We start from the raw sequence: 9,807 nt of genomic DNA, 5'->3' as shown, positions 1-9,807 counted from the left end.
ATGTGAAGTTATACTGCCATAATCCAACTCAAATCCAACATGCCTCCAAGCACTTGTGCACCTCATGACTTGAACTAGTTGGGTAGATAAACTAAATATCACATCAAACCCATGAGAGTGAACCTCCTCATGCCTTTGTCAATCATTTCTCTAGAATTTCATCACATCTTCAATATTAATCAATAAAACCTCCCATATTCATGCATAATTCCTTAAGCCAATGCTCAATTGTCGTCATATCTAGGTCCATGAGGAAACTCCATCTCATCTCTAATATGATTCTCATCATCTCTATCAAAATGGAAAGTCTTCACTTGCCTCATTTTCTCATCCATGTGCTGCCCTTGGTCATGGACCAACAACCACATCCATCAAAATGGCTAAGTCTCTTCAGGCTCAACCCATGCTTAAGTTTTTCCACCGAGGCACCTTCATAATTGCAACCACCATCCAACTCCAAGGTGTCTCAGACCTACCTCATTCATCAAGTCACTCCTCATGAACACATCCCATACTATGCCCAAGGTATGTGTCCCATATCGCATCAAAGTCAAGTTTCCTTAAACTCAACTCCTCAATGAACTAGACACTCTAGGACCAACATCGTACCAAGTCTTCATTGGATGCAACTCTCTTCAAGTTCTTCAAGTCATCTCAAGCTCCTTCAAACCATATTCATTTCATCAGTTCAAGCAAACGCACTTGTCCTGGTCGTAAGTCCCATCACAAGTCACCTCTATCTTCTTCGTTGAATGAACACTCTCATAGGCCACCCATGTCTTCCTTCAAAATGACCATGGTCTAGCCGTATGAATGTGCACAACATCCCCTTCAATCCTTCTACAAAACATCTTCATATGGCACTCGAAAGTCCATCCTGCATGATATCCTTGCTTGTCACTTCTATTTGATGCCCCTATGTGACATTTTTTTGCTATCACCCTTGCTTAACGTCCCTGCATAATGTCTTCCATGCTTTTTTCTCTTCAACTTGATGTGCACAACTTTAGTCACTTAGCTCGTCCACTTTAGAAAGACCGACACAATTTTGGTCATCACATCCTTGCCTTCATTTGGGTTAGCACCATTGATTTCCCTATCCTCATGTCATCAATCTAGGTCCCTTCCTTTGTTGTTGTCTCGCCCATTAAAGGTTTACCAGTGGATTCTCTTTGGTCTCCAACAAGACTTCAATGAAGAAGTCCACCCAATTTCTATGTTATGTCTTCTTCTTTGGTGTGCCCTTTCTTCCTTCTTTCCATGATTCATGTCAAGCACTTGGCCAAATATTTATTTTACCAAACATGACTCACTCATCGCATAAGATTCATCATGTCTCACCCTTCTCTCGGGCCTTCACACCATCTACCATGAGGTCGAATACCACCCAAACAACTCTTGCATCAACCAACGTCTCTTTCTCCAAAATTGAACAAGAACTCATCCTAACCTTCCAAATGAAAATCACCCATTGCATTTGAAAACACATTGAGCTTCATTTTCCCATATCTTCATAAGAACAAAATTCAAGAGATTTTAACAAAATAGAAGTTATTACAATACTTACTTCATTCATGCAAGGTCTCTCCAAGGGAGTGCCTCAATCTTACTTCAATGGTTGTGATATGCCCAAATATGGTTTAGCTACGCCAATCTTCATCTCACCAATTTCATCCTCTTTTAGTTGCATGTTCACAACACTTTCTTCACACTTAACCATCAGGCCAAATTCCTTTTCATATGTCACAACTTCTTCTTCATCACGATCAACAAAATCAACCCGTCCAACCGAATAACCAAGCCTAAGAAGTTCTTTTCTAACCTTGTCTTCCAAAACATCAAGTTCTTCTCACAACCTTGGTCTCTCTTCCTTCATGTGGCCCAACTTGTCCATTAGCTACATAATTCTATCATGGCCATGTTGCATACTTGCCATTGTGCTACCCAACCTTCAACAAATTCACAACCCTAATCGCAATTTTTTGTGATAGTGGTTTTCATGCCACTGCCTTGAACGTTCATTAGGGAATTTTTTACGTTTAAAATGGGCCTCCTAAGCAATAGCATAAAATAATAATGGAAATGATAAAATAAGATTAGATTACATCATCAAATTTTAGAGGGAAAAAAAGGAAAAAAATACTTTTTCAACTCGTATTTCAACTTATCTTCCTACAATTTTACTCCAATTTTGAGTGGGAGCATTCATTGGATGTAGAATTTAATTCCTCATCCAAGGAGTACCCATGTTGCATCCTTTTGATGGACCCTGCTACACGAAAAATGAGAAATACATGAAAAAATGTGATTGCAATCATGTTTTTCATGTATTTCTAATTTTTCGTGTAGTAGGGTCCATCACAAGTATGCAACATGTGTACTCCTTGGATGAGGAATTAAATTCTACATCCAACAAGTTCTCCTTCTTGAAATTTGAGTAAAATCATAGGGAGATAAGTTGAAAATACAAGTTGAAAAAAGTAGTTTTTTTTCTTTAATCTTTTTACTTTTTAACTCCAAAAATGGTGAATCATCCTCCATGGTTGACATCGTCATCTTGAATCCTATTGGTTCTTATAAAGTTGATTTTGGTTGTACATTTTTGTTTTGAGGCTCATTTTAGACCTCAAAATTTCTTTAATGTGCCAAACAACCGTCTTCGCAAAGATGGCTCTAGTCTAGGTATCAAAATCCTAGATGTTACACATATTCTAATTTCTTTCCTTGTGGAGAAAACCTCTCTTTGAGTGATAAATGATTTTATTGGAGGACACATTTGTGGACATTTCTCTATCATCCCTTGGAGGTTATGACATTATCACCCAACCACTCTTCTAGGGGATTCCTCTTAGTCTCATTGCCATTTTTAGAGTTTGTTGCATAACCAATCCATTATTAATTTATTTTTGACTTGCGTCTTGGAGTTGGTTACATGAGAACATTATTGTATTGTTTTCCTTTTATATTATATTATTTCTCATTGGAGAAGAAAGTGGATATCAATAATTCATTGCTACAATTAGTAAGGAAGTTGTTGAGAAGGATATTTTATTGTCCAATGGAATATCCTTGGAAATCTATGGATCATATTGGCCTATGCGAATGTTTTTTTGGGTATACTGTAGGGATCTATAGGGGATCCATATAAGTTAAGCCAAAAGTCACAAAACCACAGTCATGGCCGACAAATATGTGAATAACCCTCATGAACTCTAGGGGGAGAGGTTTGCATGGTTGGAAGCACAAGTCACATATGTAAACCATAATGTGAGCCTTTTCATGGCATCCTTGACTAATAAGCTTGAATTATTCAAAGAAGATGGGAATTCTAATGTGCAGATTGGATCAAAGGGGAAATCCAAAGTTTGAAAAGAATCAAAGAGGGAATGTAAGAAAGAACTTGAAAAATCTCAATATAGTTCAAGTGTTGTGAACCATTCATAGTCCCTATTCAAAATGGAAGTGATGGTTGACATCAAGCCATATTAAGGTGAGGTTGAAAATATGAAGCTAAATCACTTGTTGCAACATTTAGGAGTTTATTTTAGTATTCATCATATAGAAGAAGAAAATATGGATTTCTTTGTTTTGTTGATGTAAGAGGGTTTTTCCTTAAACTGGTGGGAAAGCCACATGGATACCTTGGGGTTGCAAGAAGATCCTCTGGTAACTAAGTGGGAGGATTTCAAAACTCTCATAAAGTCACAATTTTACCCTATCAGGTATGTAGAGTACCAATGGATTGAATGACATTACATTAGGCAGAAGTAGGGGAAAAGTGTACAAGAGTACAACGTAGAATTTATAAAGATGGCCATAATGCTAGGTGTTTCCCCAAAAAACCCAGAAGGATTCTTCAAGTATTTGTAGGGTCTACACAACCATATGCGGAAGAAAGTGATGTTGTTCAAACCTAAATCGGTGAATGTGGATTGTGTACATGTTACATGTCAATTTGTCACCATGACACTTGATCGATTTATGGATATTTTTACCATCTATGAACATGTTTGAACCAACTCTCTCAAAAGTCAAACAACCCAAAATATGTTGAAGTACATGAGAAATTTGAGTCAAATAGCTTTCACACCTTGTTAAGTTCCACCTGAGCTGATTTCTCTAGAGTTTCCCATGCATGCACTGAAATTGACTCTGATATCAGCGCATAGATGTAATATGTTTGTAACTATAAACCAGTGCAGGTGAATTCTAGAAAGTAAAAATAAAAAGTACATTCTAGAAACGCAATTGGTCAAATATTTCCCAACTAAAAGCTTCAAGGTGATGAATATTAGAACTATAACCCTCAGAAGGTGCATCTCCATCCCTTTTCTCATAGCAACCTAATCCCTCAATAAAAGAGTCCCATCCTCCTCTCATGGATCTGAAACTTCCTCCTCTTAGCCCATAAAATGACTAGAGGGTAGAGGGATCGAGTAGGTCAAAAAGGAGAGAAAATAAGCTTATGTTGTTGGTTTGAGATTGGAAAGCTTGTCATCTAAGGAGGAGATTGAAGGCATTTGGGAGGGACCTCATGGCATCAAGGCAAAGCTTGTAAGGCTCCTCTTATTTTCTAATTAAGGCAAATTCAATCCCTAATTTCCTTGATCATTAGGCTAAGTTGTTTGGATTATTATATCACATGTGATTTTGATCCTTTTCTGGTCTACATTTTCAGGTCTTATCAAGCATTGAAGAACTTCATCAAGTCACAACAAGGGATCTTCATCAGGCATTTTGTGAAATAGATAAGAGGCTCATCCATTAGTTAAAATAATTATAATTCGAACAAGTTCATCTTATGGAAAGAGCCAGTTCAATTGTCATGATTGTTTCTAGTTTCCATTTAGGATCTAGGGATATTTCTCTTGTTCGCAAGAGGGATTGTCCAGTGTAACAAACTGGTGACCATACTGAGGACATCCCCGTTCTTGTCTTTTTTCTTAGCCTGGCTTTCTAATTTCTCCAATTTATCCAGACCTGAGTCTTCATAAATTAATGGCTTTTTCGATTTGAGTGTTTGATTCTTTGAATTTTTTATTTTTTCTTAGGTTTTTCTCCTTGCATTGTTTCTGTTTATTAACATAGTAGAGTTCTGCACCCTTTGTGCCTTAGAAATGGAGCGCATGCACTCTGTTTTCTACTACATACCTGTGTAGACCTTGGAAATTTTTGAAAAAAATGTTTTTGCTTCAACCTAGACCTAAATTTGTTTCTTTGAAAGTGTCATTATCTATTTTTGGATTGTGTTGTGTCTCTTTTGAACTCAGTTGATTGCTTTGTTTATGATTTATGATAATTAGGTCTTTTTGAAAAAAATCCTTAGGGTTTTGCCCGATTGATTTGTTGATTGATCAAAACAAGATAGGGTGTCCTTTTGATAATGATATTGTTATTAAGTTATGTCAAATACATTGGTTAAGCCTTAATTGTTGCTTATTTGTGGTCAAAATAATTTTGAATTGAAAATTAGGGTTCTTAAGACCATGTGCTTTTGTGAAATAATTGTACTTGTTTTTGCTTGATAAAAGGAATTGCTACTTTCATCTTAGAAAAAATTTCGCGATTGCATTGATTGTTATCATTAGATCAAAGCATTCATAGGAGAATATGTCTTTTCTCTAACTCTCTTGATTGATTTCTGCATGCTTGAAAGTTTAGAGTGATTAGAAAATTAATATTTTGGCTTATTTGACGATTAAGGAAATCTGGAAATTAGTTTGTTGATTACATTTTCATTACAAAATAGTGAAATTGGTTGCTTTAGAAAACTGGAAAAGTTGTGAGTTTTTGCATTTCATTTCTCAAAAAAATCAAAGAAACTCTTTCTTTTCTCTAAATAGAATTTCATCTAATTTGAAGGTTTCTATTTCATTTTAGAGTGCATTAATATTTCGAGTCATGGTATAACATCATAAGTTTCACCTTCATCACCTATTGAGTAAAGAACAACTTAATAATACAACATTAATTTAAATTCACCTAGAATTTCATATTTTTAGGGCTCTTATCACTTACAATAGCTTAAGTCTAGGGCTTTGGAATAGGGAAGAAAGTAAACTTTCCAAAGCTACAAACAAACAATAGAATCTTGAGTTAGGGAGAGAAAATCCAATTATTTTTGTTTTTCTCTGGGAATCTCTTCTTATACATGAGTTAAGCACGAGGTCATGTTGAATCTAGTGAAGTGATCGTACCCACTTCGTTGGCCTAGATACAATGATTTGCACGTATTAAAATAGTGTTGAAAGGTACTTGGGGTCACTTAACATTAAACCTCCAATTGATCATGTGGAGGAGCATTCAAGGGGATTGAGCTTGCTACTCTGCCCTTGCGTTGTTCGATCTGAGACTGTCCCCCAAGGTAAAATTGTTGTATTTGGTAAACTTAGTGACTATAATCCTAGGGCTCTACCTAAGGTGACGATAGAGGGAAGGTCCTGCTATACCTAGAACAGATGTTGGCTAGACTCACTTGGACTTTTTGGAGGGTAATATTTGCTTGAGATGGTTTATAGTAGAGTTACTTGCACCAGACTGTTTCATTAAGCAGGTTGTCAGGGTAATTGGTTCCAAATACTCATTTTCTATAAAAAAAATTCACCTTGATCTCTGCAATGTTGGATTTCATCACCAACTAGTAATTATTGATCTCTGTGAAGAGTAAGTTTGTATGGTTTGAACTCCTAGATTTTTAGCATGTGTTACTTTCTGTGTTGTTTTTACTTTTTAGAGACTTTAGGTGTAATTTAGATATTGTATAATTAATCAATTGAAAATTTTCATTGTGGCAGAACTACCAAGACAATCATGTAGGATACTCGGGGATCCCCCTGAGTATACACCGAGTCAGTTAGAAAAGATTAAAGAAGAAAAATCTAAATCATCTGAAACTGGAACTGTAGCAGAAACTGAAACTTCTACTATTATAGATTCTGATGTAAGAGGAACTAAAGTTAATCAACCAATAACATCTACTATTTTAGGCCTTGAAGTAACAGAAACTGAATTTGATCAAACTCAGAATTTAACATCACACTCAACAACAACTGATTTACAAATTACTGAACTCATTCAAACTGAATTAGATACTGGAGAACTTTTGGATAGAAACCCTGTTTCTGAACCAGATATTGACGAACTTGAGTCTGATATTTCCAAGCCTGAAATTCATACATCTGTTACAACACATATTCCAGATTCTCCACTTTCACCACATGTGAAACTCATTATTATTGATAGTCTCCCTCCTAGTCTCATTATCATTGAAGAAATTGTTTCGAATGAAGAGGAAAAACCTATAGTTTTTACCAGTGAACCTATAGATATCTCAAAACTTTTGTTTCAATCTCTTCACCCTGACCCTTGGTATTTTACACCCTTAAACTTTTTAGGACAAGGGATTCCACTATACACGACTCCTTATTCTACCGCACTAGGTTTTGAATGGTCTACCATTAGGGGAAGTTTGAGGTCTAAAATGGGTCTCCTAAGGAAATTATAAAATAATAGTGGAAATCATAAAATAAGATTCGATTACATCATCAAATTTTAGAGGGAAAAAAGAAAAAATATTTTTTCAACTCGTATTTTCAACTTATTTCCCTATGGGTTTACTCAAATTTCAAGCTAAAACACATGCTAGATGAAAACTTTTATTCCTCATCTAAGGAGTACCCATGTTGCATACTTTCGATGGACCCTACTACACAAAAATGAGAAATACATGAAAAGCGTGATTGCAATCACAATTTTTCATGTGTTTCTCATTTTTCGTGTAGCAGGGTCCATTGAAAGTAGTTAACATGGGTACTCCTTGGATGAGGAATTAAATTTTGCATCCAACGAGTAATTCCACTTGATATTTGAGTAAAATGTTAGGGAGATAATTTGAAAATACAAGTTGAAAAAGTAGTCTTATTATTTTATTATTTTTTAATCTTTTTACTTTTTTACTCCACAAAATGGTGAATCCTCCCCCATGGTTGACATCATCATCTTGAATCCTATTAGTTCTTATAAATTTTATTTTGGTCGCACATTTTTCTTAGGATGCCCATTTTAGACCTCAAAAATCCCCTAATGAATGACTGCTAGAAGTTCCACATCAGATACATCCATGTTTTCTACTTCTCTGGAGTCAACATTGTATGGTGGTTTTCTACCACCTAGATATCACTCTCTCGCAGGAGCTTATTCAAGAGCTTCTTCCTCGAAATCATCTTCGAACATGTCAACTGGTGTAATTAACCCTACCAATGTAGGTTTGACATTTGAAGAACATATTAATATGATTTCCAGTAATGTTGGTAACCCGCAAGCTAACCCAACAGGTGGTTATTATGCGCTTAAGGGACAACCTTCATATCCTTCGTTTAGAGGAGAACCTTTTGGTGGGACTTACCCTATAGTTGGGGGAAACCCCCTACTAGAAATTACTTTAATAATGCTCAAATGCCACAAATAGGTTTTGCTCAGCCTGTTATGCCTCAACCCATTGTTGGAATACCTTACCCTAGATTGAATACAATTTGGAACCCTTCTCAACAGTCAATTCTAGTTGCTTCTCAAGTGCCATTGTATCAACTTGGCCAACCTATGCAGCAAATACATTTTCAAGGTATTCCCTTTCAAGTCCAATCAACAGTCTAGGCTAACCCATCGACACCTGCCCAGCAACCGCTTCAGCGGCCTGTCTCAAGTACTCATCAAACCTTGGTGTAGTCTGCCATGCCAATGACTATTCAAAACCCAGGTTCGAGTTCGCCTCAAACTCCCATTCTAGGAGTATCGCAAGTAACTGTCCTGCTTACATCATAGGTTACTATGCAACCCCTTGTTCAGTCTTTACCTCAGGTATCTGGCGTTTGATTTGTTGCCTGTTGGAAAGCCTTGGGTTCTCCAACAATCAATCAATCTCCCATGACTTTGAAGGCCTTCGATGGAAGAGGTTTTTGTCCATACAGAATTTTAAATGATTTACCAATCAAATTAGAGGGAAAAATAGTTGCAATAGATGTTGAGGTTGTTGATGCTGAACTTGAATGCAACCTTTTTCTTGGTTGGAGCTGGACTTATGCCATGGCAGAAGTAGTCTCATCATATTTTAGGATGATTATGTTTCTTCACAAAGGAAGAATTGTGAAAGTAGATCAATTATCCTACTATACCTCAGACCCTAATTCCTCCAATAGTATCCCATTTGTTGGAAAATCAACCACTCCGTATGAGGAAGTTGGTGTTGGCCTACTCAAAGACTCATCTTTGATGGGAACTTTCATGTTTCCTCCACCCAATTTCCCTCATAATGATGCCCATATTAACATGATTACATCAAGTACTTTCAAATTGGGTGATCTGTGGAAAGTACCTTCAAAATCGGAAATGATCTTATATGGCGATGAAATGCCTTGTAGCCCTTTTGAGTTGTCCTACGAGGCAATTCAGTATTTTTCCAATTCATCAAAATCTGATAATGATAGAATGAATAGAATTATTGATGAATATTCTCATTTGTCACGCTTGGAAACAATCTCTATGCCTAATCCTTTTAACACAGGTTTTTTAACTGATGAAGGGATTATGGAAATTATGACCTTTGATGAAATTCCATGGGACGATACTCATCACCGTTCAACTTTCTTGCCATCCTTTGACAACATTGAGAATAATTTTTCATATATGCTTTTGTCTGAGACCCTTAGTGATCCTCAATGTCCAATATCTACCCTTTCTTCCAGTACTCAACAGAACTTAGGGAACATATTAGTAACAATACCTATAGATATCTTAGTGAAACCTGGAATA

The sequence above is a fragment of the Pinus tabuliformis genome, chromosome 6, assembly GCF_031772625.1.
Source record: "Pinus tabuliformis cultivar Carrire ecotype Pingquan chromosome 6, CPIR1, whole genome shotgun sequence".
Taxonomy (NCBI): domain Eukaryota; kingdom Viridiplantae; phylum Streptophyta; class Pinopsida; order Pinales; family Pinaceae; genus Pinus; species Pinus tabuliformis.
This window is presented reverse-complemented; position numbering follows the sequence as displayed.